This window comes from Stigmatopora nigra, chromosome 3 (genome assembly GCF_051989575.1).
Source record: "Stigmatopora nigra isolate UIUO_SnigA chromosome 3, RoL_Snig_1.1, whole genome shotgun sequence".
Classification (NCBI taxonomy): Eukaryota; Metazoa; Chordata; class Actinopteri; order Syngnathiformes; family Syngnathidae; genus Stigmatopora; species Stigmatopora nigra.
In genome coordinates, this window is record NC_135510.1 from 13978164 (window position 1) to 13992861 (window position 14698).

Here is a 14698-nt window from a genome sequence, read left to right on the forward strand (position 1 = left end):
TCAGAGAGTCCAGACTTCAATGTTTTGGACAGATAGGGACAAGAAAGATGTATACGGATGTTAGAGGTGGAACTGCCAGAGAAAAGGGCTAGAGGAGAAGCTACATGGATGTAGTAAAGGAGGATATGAAAGTGGCTAGTGTAGAGGAAGAATTATGCAGAGGGGAGAGTGAAGCAGAAAAAGTGAATTTGTTGTGGCGACCCTCACGGGACAAACCCAGAGTGTATTGGACATTACAATAAATACTCACATTCCAATTCAAGGTATTGATTAGACATGTATCACTAAATGTGGTGTGACTTCCATGGTTCTCTGAGAGTTTGGCCATTCACATTTCCCTGATTTACATGCAGGCAGCATGATTCAGTTCCCACTCAGTTAGCCTGTGATTGACTGGCATCCAGTTCTTGATGCAATTGTCTGTTTTGCGCCATCAATTGGCAACCCCTGAAAAGGGTCATGTTTGCGTGATGCTTTCATCTTTTCTCTCTCCTTTATTACTGGTTGAGCTGGGTGGAGCCGTGTGACACACCTGTGGTGTATTCAGAGCACAGTATTTAAAGATATCTCCCACCATCAGCTCTTGTCAGATTATTGCGTTGCTTACTGATGTGTACGTTTCTCATATTCGACGTGCTCCCTCAGTGTAGTACTTAATTATATTCATGTTTTCCCTTGGTTGAGCTTTGTTTAAATAAAAATTATACAAATTATTCATCGTCTCTGGGCCTGTGTTGAGATCCACCTTCAATGGCTTGCACATAAATGGCAATGAAAATGGATGGATAGCTGTTTTTTGTAACTTTCCTTTTTAATTTGTGTTGTTTCACCTGAGGCGATCCCAGTAAGTAATGTTGAAAGGTAGAAACAGAGATAATGAAGGTTGGCACATTTACAAAACAGTGTGCTCTACTCCGAATATAACAAAACGTTGACCTTGAGAATTAATCAAAGATTTGAATAATGCAAAAACCATATATTTCATGAGGCATTTAAATAAGAAGGAACTTGTTTCATTGTCTGATATATGCTGTATTATAATATAATATATTTATATCTACATATAATGCGATATTGTGCGGCCCGGTGTTCATAAAGGTTAGCGCATCGGCCTCTCAGTTTTGGGGTCAAGGGCTCGATCCCAGATTGGTCCTCACTGTGTTGAGTTTGGATTTACAGCCTGTTCTCCCGTGCTCTGGTTTTATTCCACATCCCCAAAACATGCATGTAGGCCAGTTTGCTAACTTAGTTAGGCTAAATTGGCTCTAGCATCCCCGTGGTCCTTGTGAGGATATGTGATTAAGAAAATGAATGAATGTTGGGGGAGATCACTCCAATTTGAAGATATCTAGTAGAAGTGGTGATGATTGGGCTCATTAAGATATTTGAGCATTCTAGTATGATTCATGATTTATTCAGTTATTATTCAGTTTCCACATTAATCCTACCACTAGGGCCCATAGTTGCTGGGATAGGCACCAACACCCCTGCGACCCTTGTGAAGATAAGCAATTTAGAAAATGAATGAATGACTATTTGGGCAAATGTCTTGGTGCACTTTTAAAGAATTCTTTTTGAGACATAGTTCACTGAAACAACAGAGAAAGAAGTAAAAACAAGTTTAAATGGAATGACAATACAAAATGGTTAAGGACCTTCATCAAGATGTTAGATGAGAGCATCAGTCCACGAAGGTGTTTAATAGCCTCTCAAATTTACCCACACCCAACTCATCCACCCAGACCCCCACTGACCATAATTTTATGCAGTGGAGCATGTTACCCTAGTCTGGTGCTTTAGAACTATAGCTCAATTGAATTGGGCTCATCGACTGTGAATTATGGTAGCATCAAGAAATCCAAGCTGTTCACAAGATAAAACTATTACTTCCACTGTATAGTGGCTTCCTCATTAGCTTCCTTCGTGAGAGCTAATTACGAAACACAGACGATCGCGGAGATGCAAAGAAATTAACTATCAGACCTCATTTTGTGGTATTTTTATCCGCCACAGAAAATGATAAGAATATCAGAAACGTGTCAGAGGAAGTTGAGCTATGAATTTATTTCATAAATTCTCATCCTTACTCACATATCTCCACTCTGTTATGACTGATGTCCCATATCTATAGTATGATGACCTCCAACACCTGCAGATATGATGCTTTTGTGTCAGATATGCGCTTAATATTCTGATAATAATTCCTCGTAGAAAGGCCGGGGTTGTTTGCCAATCAAACTCTGCCGAAGAACTGACAAATGTACTCTGTGTCTGTGCGTATATGTGCGTATATGTGCGTATATGTGCGTATATGTGTGTATATGTGCGTATATGTGCGTATATGTGCGTATATGTGCGTATATGTGCGTATATGTGCGTATATGTGCGTATATGTGCGTATACCAAAATGATCCCAGCGATGCAGAGCTTGTGCAAAAAAGTGACGTTGACTTCTTGAGGCACAAAACAAGAGTGTAGATTATATATCTAGTCGTGTAGAGTTAAAAGCAAATTGGATTTCTCCATTAGAATTCATTCCCTCAGACATTAAACAGTAGGAAATCTGATTTACGGGACAGCAGAACTCAGACAGATATCAAGCGATGGACTTAAATCAGATTTATGAAAATCAATTTCCATGAGTTTCCAGACTGGAAAGGATGGAATTTCTAAATCATACTTTAACCAAACATTGACTACTAATCAGTTCACAGTTTGACCTAAGGGTATACTATATTAGTTTCCACACATGGAAAGTATGAAATTTACAAAACACGCCTTACCCAAACTCTGACAATAAACTAAGTAACATTTTGTCTCAATGGTATGGACTATATTGTCTTAAAATATGTATAAATGAATAAAGGGAAGAATAAGATTCAAATGGACAACCTTTTTCATGCTACTGTACATCTCTTAAAGGGCCATAAGATACCATTTCCTGAATAAAATATTAATTCATTTATCTTCCATGCCACAAAAGGGTCACCAGGGGTGCTGGCACCTATCCCAGTCAACTGCGGGCAGCAGGTCATCCCACAATGGTTGACAGCCAATCGCAGGGCACAATGAAACAGACAACCATTTACGCTTACAATCCCACGGCCGCTGACTGGTGATTGAAACCAGACTGCCCACACCCAAGTCTAGTGGAGGAAACACTGCACCCTCGGGTGGAGAAGAAAATGTATTGACAGCATTTTTTTTAATAAATTGTTGAAAGACCACTATGTGATAACATTTATTTTTGGTCTTTCTTACAATATTTTGCAAGCAAAACACAAATGACCCAGGTAAGATAAAAACACAACTCAATCACAATCAAAAAATTCTATAAAAACAAATTTGAACAAGATCCTGGATACAAGTGTCCAAAATGAGTTTCCTTCGCATGGTGTCCAAGCTCCCCCTTGTAGATACAATGAGAATCTAGTTCACCGAGAGGGGCTTAGAGTATAGCCACTGCTCTTCCGCATCGACTGGAGTTAGATGAGGCGGCGCGGGTATCTGATTAGGATGCCTCCCTGGAGAATTTTTCCAGCAACATCCAACCAGGTGTTTGTGATGAAGCTAGATGTATGTATGTGTGAACTCTGGGTTTCCCTGCTCAAGCTACTGCACAAGACACCCGACCTCACATTAGCTGCCTTTAACATTATTTGTTTTTATTTATATTTATATATATATATATTTATATATATATATATATATTTATATATATATATATATATATATATATATATATATATACAAGTGATCTGGAATTAATGATGGATTGAAACAGTTTATATATATATATATATATATATATATATATATATATATATATATATATATATATATATATATATATATATATATATATATATATATATATATATATAAAAACTGTTTCAATCCATCATTAATTCCAGATCACTTGTTAAAACCACAAAGCTGCAAAATTCATTCAAATGGACACAGGCTTATCCACTCATGACTCTTAAGAACTGAAACAATGTGTCATGAAATCAGTTCTTTCTATTGGAAATCCTCTTTATTACCATCATTTCAGGACTATAAACCGATACTTATTTCTGTCCATTTAAACCCTGTAGGTTTGTAACAAATTGTCTTTCTCGGTTCTTCTTGATGGCATTGTTACTTGGGTTGCATTCAAAGTCTCTCAAGCAAACTTTTCCACAAAAGGTTGCAGCGGTTTTGGTTGCAACCCATCAAAGGAACACCTTTTCACCAATCTGGTATCTTAGAAGTACAATCAGTAGATTGCAGTTAGGTGCTCCCTGTTTCAGCAGAAACCTCATTAGTTAAACTGTCTGTGCTGGATTGGTTGGAAAAAAGATCAAGACGCCCTTAAGGACCAGTTTGCCCACCCCTGCTCTAAAGACTGATGTGAGTCTTCCATAATAGCAACACTGCTAAGTTCCCCTGTGTATCTGCAATTATCTAAGCAGAGAGCCAAAAAATTATATCAGTACAACACCCGTTTGAAAGTTCTCTCTATGTTGCATGAGCTTTCTCTGCGTAGTCCAGTTCGATCGCCCATTCCAAAAACATCCATTGTAGATCATATGAGCACTCCAACATTTCCTGACTTGCTCAATGTTAGTTTGAAAGCTTGTTTGTCAATAAAGTACAGCACTGTGTGTGCCGTGCAATCGGCTGGCAACCAAATCAGGATATACGCTGTCAACTGCTCTTTGTCAGCCGAGTTGGCTCCAGCATCACTGTGACCCTCATCAGCAGCAATACGGATAATAAACAAATGAATCAATAAATAAAAATGTATCAAGCTCATTAAATATTGAATGTGTTGGCTATGTAAATATAAAAGCACAAAGTGGAGCAATATGTCAGGTCAGCAGCATCCCATTTAAAAAAATAGTTGCTGTCTACTCTTTACTATCATGCTTTCATGGGTACACTTCCTATTTTGCATCCCATGTGTGTGCCATCGCTAAGGTTATTTTTTATTGTCAGATTTGATCAGTGTTTTACTCTTATGAGCCTATCAAGGATAGGAACTGCTGATGTCATTGAAGGCCTGATTGTTCATTAGTTAAGCAACCGTCCCACTTGTAATATATGGTGACATTTTTTTCACTTGATTTTACAAGTGGCTAATTTTGATTATATAAATCAAATCAAATCAAAAGCCTCTATTGTCATTATACACGGCTGCTTATACTGAAATCTGTGGTAAAAATAATGACATTAAAATGAATTTGAAAGCAGAATTTCAATGAACAGATATAATCTGACAGCACAATCGTGACCAGCCTCCCATAAATGGGGATATGCTGTGTATAGATTCCAAACCAATCACATTGAAACCCATTTTAAACGAGAGTCAATACACAGTTGCCTGAGTCGCTGATAATGTTGTGGTATTACATTTGCCTGACTCCAGGGCAGGCAGCGTGGGATTGATTCTTACTCAGTAGCGGAGTGATTGTGAGTGTGAATGGTATGTCTCGATTTACAGTGTGGAATTTGCATGTTTTCCCTGTGGTTTTCACCGAGTACTATCATTTCCTTTCATATTGCAAAACCAATATAAAAGGGTAGTAATTGCAGGCTCTAAATTATCCATAAAATGTAAATGGTTGTTTGTCTATACTGTATGTGTTGAACAAGGATTACATTGCCTAAAGCCAGCTGGGCTACAGCACATGCATCACCCTGGTGAGGATAAGCAATAAAAAGAATTGATTATCCATTGATTATCTATAAAACCTGGATGTTTCATACATTATGAACAGTTCTTTTGAAGCCCTATTTATTACAAGCTGGAGACAAGAATAATAATATATGTTGTAGGAGTTAACTGTATGCAAGGTTATGGCAGAAATAAAGTAGCCAGCATTGATAAGCAAAAAACATACTGTCGCTCATCCTGATGAATAATTCATTATGGAGTTAGCACTTTATTATGTATCACACAATGGCTAACATTCTATGATGGATTGTCTTATTTTGAATGATACATTTTATTTTTCAGTAAGGAGTGAGAGGGTCTTGTTGAACAACAAAGGTAACTTCATGAATAAAATACTAGCAACTTAAAATAGAAGATATTATGAGTTGCAACAAGTACACTTTAGTTAGAAATGTGAGAAAGTTGAACTCGTGGTATTAGAGACACATCAAGCGTACTTTGAAAAAAAGTCTACCTCTGATACAGGCTGTAAGCATGAGTATAGTATTGCTCCCAATTTTCAACATTTTTGACACTATGGCAAATAATTTTCAAGCTGTGATGAGAAAAAAACTACCTTGCTAACTCGGTTGTTAGTTACATCAAACTACTCTATTTGTTGCGGGAATGTGACTGTCAGTTACACGGTTTGTAAAAAATTATTCCCCCAAAAAAGATCATGAATAACATTATTTATCGTTTTGTCAGCCAATGAAGCCAAGTGTATAATTAATCAGGCCAAATGTTATTCCCACCACATGCCGTCTTTTAATCGTATTTTCATGTGTTTATGTGTTGTTTTTCCTACTTACTTCCATATTCTCTTCCAATTATCCTTTTGCTGTACCTTTATGCTATTTTGCTCCTGAAGACCTAAAAATGATCCCAAAAGCCCTCAAATGAAAGGCAAATTACACCTTGCACTGATTGCTACCATCACAGGGCACACTTCAATTTCCATGTTTGCCCTTAAAACACTGCAATGATAAAAGTACGACTGGAAATTCTGATGAAAATGCATGTGCTTTCATTGTAGGCAGTGTGAATGTGTGTGTGTGTGTGTGGGGGGGGGGGAGGGGGTTCAATTTGTTGATAAATTTTCAAATATTGTTCCATGAAAAAAAATGTAAAAATATAAGTTTGACTGTTTATGCATACCTTAAATCCAGCACTCTGTAATAATAACTACGAAGTGTGTCAATTAAGTGGATTATTTAGTAGAACATTTTCTGACTTCCTAAACATTCATTCATTCATTTTTTTGAACCGCTTATCCTCACAAGGGTCACAGAGGGTGCTGAGCCTATCCCAGCAGACTCAATCGCAGGGCACGAGGAGACGAACAACTATTCCTAGACATTTTGATTGTTAACCAAACAAAACCAAACGTGTCAGTGGATCAGAATCAGTCAGAAGATAGAAAATAGCCCACCACTATTAGGATTTAGAAAAGAGTGAGACACCAGCCCAAAAACAAACCAAAAAATCCGAATCAATCCAAACCAACCTTGGATAAAAGTGCAAAGAGCAATTTAAAAAGTCAATTTTACATAGCCCTAAGTCACCAAAGGATCCCAAAGAGCTTCACAGACAAACAAACTCCTTCCTTCTTAAGATGATCTGTTTAGTTCTTATAACAAGAGGTGAAAATTAATGCTATTGTGGGGCTGGAAGAATTAAAAAAACATTAATGGGTTTCTCACCCTTTTGAAGCAATTTACACAGCAATTCTCACAATTGGCCTATTTTAACTTATTTAACAAATATTCAATCATTTATTTTCCACGCCACTTCTCTTCACAAGTGTATCGGGGGTGCCTATAAAAACTGTGAGGCGGACGAGCTAATCACTCTTTCACCATCCACCAATATATATGAAATGTACATATAGTACACAAGATGTAGGGATTTGGCAAACAAATCAAGACAATAATAATAACTCAGTCTGTGGGGGTGGCTGAAAGTAGGAGTGCATTTATCACACTATCCACGCACAGTATGTGGAGTGCAAGCATGTTTGTATAACCCCAGTAAAGCAAATTATATGTTTAGATTATTCAGCTCCCAAAGCCCCCTAAAAGAACTAAAAATAACATGCTATGTTAAATCAGAGCTCCTATTTTTACCACATAATGAGAAAACACTCCATACAAACATTTAAATTAGTAGTATGGTAGAGGGCCTCATTATGGAAATGTTTTAATAGCTGTGATGATGTGGAAATAAAGGAGGGTAGCACATGCACACACATACACACACAAACACAAAACAAAGGAGTAAACCACTGTTCATTTTTTTGGGCGTACAGCATGGGGATGAATCTTAAACTGGGTGTTAGGCTCGGAGTGTGCAGCCTTGTAAGATTTTGGTCGCAGTCTGCGGTTTTCATTCTGTGGCGAGTTCTCATTGAGGAGACCAAATAGCTTCTTTTGAAAATACAAGGCCGAGCTGGTGGTGTTTTATATATTCTAAAAGGACTGGTTAAACAATAAATCAGACCTGTGAAGACCAAATTTAAATTTTTATGCTTTTTTTGGTGGAAACAAATGCAAGCTTTGACAATGACAGACTAAGGAATTTTCAAGCTAATTCCTTAAAAATAACAAAACCAAAACAATGAAATGCTTAAAGTCATTCAGTAATTTTCTGTTCCGCTTCAATCAAAACAAACCATGCATAGCAGGGGGCGCTGTAGCAAATCGCAGGGGACAATGGAAAAAAAACACCATTCACATTCATACCAACAGACAATTTAAAGTATTCAACCAGTTTACCATGCAAAGGAGGAAACCAATGTACTTAGAGAAAACCCACATAGGCATAGGGAGAACATGAAAACTCTAAATCGGAAGGTCAGAACCCACAGCGGATTGAACTCTATCTCAGAAATGTGAAGCAGACCTACTGCCAACTACTTGAATCCGAACAGGAAAGAAACTGGGGGGGAAATGGGAAAAATACCACAAATTTGCCTTTAGACAGCCATATACAGAAGTCCCCTTTTCATCATCTATAGTAAAGTCAGTGTTCGGGGCAAATATGCAGACTGGTGCCCCACCCAGAGAAGCCCACAAGTGAGCCACAGAAATGGACTTGGACAAACAACACCCACTCGTAGCTGTGAATATTAAAGAAAACACTCAACACCCAGTGAACAAGATTTTCCACCATGTCCTTGTAAATAACATTTGGTCTTATGGAATGTTACCCATTGAAAATACATGCAAACAATGTTGTGTTGCTATAAGCATTTACTTGACTACAGTTGATCATAAACAACAACCGGTTAATACTGCCAACTGTCCTGAGCCATCACTTCATCACATTAGACATGACAAGCTATGGAAGGACACAGGAAAAGGAAGCCGACTCCTTTTTTTCTTATGTAACTGTCTCCATGTACATCCTGAAAACGGGATCATTAGGTTATATAAAGAACATTAGCTTTCTATGTCTCATAAGAAATAAAGCATTTGACTGTCATTTGGGGACAGCTGGCAGTAGACATGCTTTTCTGTGTACCCAAAACTAAATAGAGATCAATCAATACTATAATAGTCAATACGCCTTCTTGGTAATTGTGCCAAAATCAAGGAGGGGAAATGATGATAAGGAAGGAAGTTCTCACATAGTTCTGAGCAGAAGTAAAGTGCCTTTTGATAGTGTTTTAGAACATACTACACTCCTGAGTATTAACCTCAAATAATTTAATGTTTCAATGATGTTCGCTACCATTATATTGATGTAGTAATTTGATTATTAGGCACTAGCTATTCTCCTGAAGCGAGCTATACCCAAAAGGACAAGAAAGCTTTCTTGACTTCAATTATTTAATATGTTCCAGCACACATGGATTATAGAAAGAATCGAAGCATCAAGTGGAGAACTAGAAATTGCAAGGCTGTACCTATGTTCCATTCCAGCGTTATCAATGTCTGTTTAATTATCTTTGCAGCATTTGTTTCATGTTAATTGAGACTACCAAAAATCGTTAACGACAATCACATCTACCAACTGACTGCAAGACTTTTATGTGCACTCTTCAGCTGTATTTAAGTAGAGTTAAACACAATTACAAAAATATGACACAACATAATTTTCATCTAATAGGTTCATTTACAAGCATTAATCAAAATAACCCAACAATCTACAATCACATACTTAGCCTCCACTTATAAAATCAGCCAGTTTGGGAACTTATGCAAATAAGCTATGGCTCACATCACTCGCAGAGCTTTCCATTACCATGACGACCAGAGACAGAGCTGTTTAGCACCCCGAATGAGAAATTTACTTTTGAAGAGAAATCAAGGGCAAAGTGCACATAAACACAGTAAAACATTGAGAGTACTTTCAGTCATGAAAGCAGCACTTCATCCTCAATCATTTATTCATTTTCTGAACAGCTTGTCCGCACAAGGGTCGCAGGGGGTGCTAGAGCCTATCCCAGCTAATAATATAATCATGTATTTTATGCACAGAACAGTGCCTGTCATCCTTAACAGTAATTATTTGATTTCTAAATATGCCCAAATATGTTTTATATACAGAACTACATGATTTTTTAAAAGTCTATAAGAGGCATAATTATGTTCACCTAATTCAATGAACATGGTAAAACAGAGTGATACATAATTATACTGTGACACAAAGTACTTGGTCTTTATGAGTGAAATATTAATTTTGTTTTTATGCAAAGGTGATGACGAGGAGGACACCAAGCTATAGATCCATATATGAATTATATAATAAATAATAATATACATATTAGTATAAATTATGCATTAACAAATGAGCATTTGTGAAAATAAGAGCATGTTTTTAGTGTAGCAATGGCCTTGTCCTAGCAAACTTCCACCTAAATGTAACTTTACTAATGCCTTAGCAATCCATTTTAATGCAAATATTAAAATGTTTCAAATTTTCAGAACATGTGCCAACATATGGGCAGTTTGGGAGGTGAGGAATTCTACTGAGAGATATTTTAAAAGTCTTGAGGGAGACAAACATTTTGTAAACTATCAAAGAAACAAAAGGACTGAAGAGTGGAAATACTCCCAGGAATGGTTGGTATTTTAAATGTTGTTGTTATCCACGAGTTTATTTCTGGCCTAAATCGTGGTCTAGGGATACTGGCTCATCAAAGCTCACAGGATCCATCAAAATAAAATGTTCGCAAATAGAGATTTGAAAATGTCCACAGTAACTTAAATATGAGAGAGTGAACATACAGTACTGTACTTCTTTTTCCCTAAAAAAACAACTTTGAACATAAACTTTAAGCATGATTCATGTAACTGCACCCTCATGTAAAGCAAATACAACTATTATTCTGGAATTTAGGGGACAAACACTATACAGAACAAATCCTGATTACCCAAATTAAAATACTAAATGCTTCTATTCATCAGTCAAAAGTAAAAAAAAAAAAGTTCTATGAGCCAAAGCATCCACAAACTAGAAGATGATCAAAAGAGACTTCAAGTAAACAAAGCATTCTGAATTACATGAAATGTGTTTCAAGTTAAAATACACACAGAAAAATGAGAAAAGAGGAAAATGACTTACTCTTATTTAGGGCTCAGGCTCGGTGTAAATCTGGTTTCTCTACTCAAGCTTTTTCCTCCCATGTAGACTCTCTCTCCCTCCCACTGTATATGGAGGCACGTGTGAATGACATTCGACCTGTAAAAACAAATACTGACATCTAGTGGTAGCTCAAATAGTAACACTATAAAAAGAAAAACTGAATTTAATAAACTGTATTAGTTTGTATTAATTGTATGTATTCATTTTACACTGAGGATCTTTAGGATGACTATTTTTGCATTCTAAAGCATAAATATTAGCAATGATTTTTTTCCCTCTGTATTCTCTATTAGAAATCATGATTGGACCCTAAGTAACACTCAAAAGTTGTTGTTTCCATAATATTAGTATGTTGTAGTCTGCCTATCGCTCAAAAACTGTTAGGATATGCTCCAGCACCCTGCGGCCTTGGCAAGTGTTGACAGTGTTGAAAACAAATATACATATTTATGTTTCTATTAATCTTCCATCATGCATTGGTTTGTACACCTTAGGTCTGCCCAAACTTCAACATGTGAATTATATAAAGTTTGTCTACAAAGGATCACACGTGCAAAAACAAATGGAAATCTTGAACATGATCACGGGTGCCCAAACTTTTTAAACCACAAAATATATTATTTACTGTACTGTACATGACTGTGATGACAAAGGTAGGATTATTATGTTAAGTAAGGCTGTGACGTTGTTTGTGGTTAGCCATAGACCACTCACCATAAATACTTCTTCATGTCATACTTATACAAAAAAATGTTTTTTTTTGTCTCGTTCTTTTTAATTTTTATTTTTTTATTTAACAGGGGTTAACATAATTGTATGTTAATTTTCTCTTGCATTGTTGGGGGATTTTTGTAAGACTCGAAATTGGCAATAACAATAGACAGAGGTATCCTACTTTTTATTTTGTTATTCTGAAGTCATCTTAATCTTGAATATACAATATATTGGTACCAGGGTTGCCTGGAGACAATCATTACATCTTGTATAAATGTCCCCAGGGGCTGGCAATTTTATAGATCAAATTTTTGTCAGAATTGAAAATTACCTCCATAAAACTTGAGGCAAATAAAAAATAAATTCGACTGTATATCTAATTTTGTAACCAACATAATTCCATGTGAGTGTGTTTGAGCTATTTGTCTTGTACTTGTTTATTTCTCTGAGGACTCAGCACTGGATATTATACCACTTCGTCATTTTAACAATCTGCATTCCCCTTTGTGAAACATATATACGTATATAAAACATTCCCTTGTCGGAAAGGTCAACAGACTTTGGACAACTCTATCGTGAGGTAGAAAACACTTATTATTTGCCCCTAAATCTATCCATCCAACCACCCGTGTTATCCAATATTTATCCTGAAATGTTAACCTTTTCATGCACACATTAGTATGCATGTTGTTGTTTTTATACGCCCCACACCACCCTCATTCGGCTCATTGGTTTTCATTGATGGTGCGAGATGTCAAATTAATTTAGATTGGCAGGGGCAAATGAACATCATCTATCATTCTCAATGACATGCGATGAGTTTAATAGTAATCTTATTATGCTACAATATGTATATAACGCTTTTCTACCTTTAAGTCACTCAAAGTGCTTTGATACTATATGCTCATTTATCTGCTGATGGCGCAGCGTCAAAAGCAATGTTCAGTACACTTGGGGAATACAGTAATACCTTGACAAACGCGTGACCGGACGTTTGGTCGCCGGTCAAATGTATTTAGATATTAAAAACTACTTAGATATTAAACTCTTTCTCTTAAATGTTAAACTCTCTCTTAGATATTAAACTCTCTCCCTTAGATATTAAACTCTCTCTCTTAAATATTAAACTCTCTCTCTTAGATATTAAACTCTCTCCCTTAGATATTAAACTCTCTCTCTTAGATATTAAACTCTCTCATGAATATAATTTTGAGAGCTGGTTTTAACAGTAAACTCTGTCACCATTTGACCGGCGACCAAAAGACCGGCGACCAAAAGACCGGCGACCAAAAGACCGGCGACCAAAAGACCGGCGACCAAAAGACCGGCGACCAAAAGACCGGCGACCAAAAGACCGGCGACCAAAAGACCGGCGACCAAAAGACCGGCGACCAAAAGACCGGCGACCAAAAGACCGGCGACCAAAAGACCGGCGACCAAAAGACCGGCGACCAAAAGACCGGCGACCAAAAGACCGGCGACCAAAAGACCAGCGACCAATAGACCGGCGACCAAACGTCCGAGCACCGATAAACGAGTACCCCGACATTCGAGGAATTTGACATACAAGTAAAATTCTGAGCAAATATTTCTTCCCATATCCCCAAAACATGCAGACTAGGCTGGTTGAAAACTCTAAATTGGTTCTAGAGATGACTGTGAGTGTGAATGGTTGTCTGTCTCCTTGTGCATTGCAATTGGCTGGCCACCAATTCAGGGTGTCCCCCACCTGCTGCCTGTAGTTGGGTGGGATAGTCTCCAGAACCCCCATGACCCTTGTGAGGATAAGCGGTTGCTGGAGCCTATCCCAACTAACTACGGGCACCGAGCAAGATATAGCTTTTTAATCCAGAAGCATGATGGAAAGAAGAGGTTATGCATATCTTAACAGAGCGGTTGTATGAAATGAATTATTTAAATTTTATTGAAATTATGATGGGAACAATATATGGCACAGGAGCACAGGCCTGCTTTTGGCATAATAATATGGTTATTGCATACCCATGTGCGCATGCATGAAATCTCATCTCATTTTCTAACCGCTTTATCCTCATTAGGGTTGCAGGGGGTGCTGGAGGCTAGCCTAGCTCACACCGGGCTAGAGGTGGGGGCACCCTGAATCAGTGGCCAGCTGATCACAGGGCACAATGAGACGGACAACCATGCATACTCACACCCATACCCAGGGGCAATTTTAGAGTGTCCAATCAGCCTACCATTCATGTCTTTGGAATGTGGGAGGAAACTGAAGTACCCAGAGGAAACCCATTCAGGCCATAGGAGAACATGCAAACTCCACACAGGTGGACGTGACATGGGTTCAAACCCAGGACCCTAGAGCTGTGAGGCTGATGTGCTAACCACTCGCTCCACTGGGCCGCCCGCATGCAGGAAATGTATTCTTCATTTCCAATTTGCATAAGTAGGAGACTTTTAAGTTACATTCAAATGGCCGCAAGCCCTCTGGGCCAAGTATGCATGCACACTCACACCCATACCTAGCTGCAATTTAGAGTGTCCAATCAGCCTACCATGCATGTCTTTGGAATGTGGGAGGAAACCAGAGTACCTGGAGGAAACCCACACTGCATGCATACATGCAAACTCCACACAGGTGGGCCGACCGGGATCTGAACCCAAGAGCCCAGAGCTGAGAAGCTGACACGCTAACCACTCAGCCGCCGGGCCACCTAAAAT

At 37.9% G+C, this 14698-nt stretch overlaps 1 protein-coding gene across 1 annotated transcript in view; it reads right to left on the minus strand.

Moving 5' to 3' along the window:
* Positions 1-14698, minus strand: part of tspan4a (tetraspanin 4a) — an 84624-nt gene that overhangs the window by 69116 nt on the left and 810 nt on the right. Inside the window, exon 3 of the mRNA XM_077712997.1 lies at positions 11267-11383. The gene's annotated coding sequence lies outside the window, so the exon portion shown is untranslated. The remainder of the gene's footprint in view (positions 1-11266; positions 11384-14698) is intronic.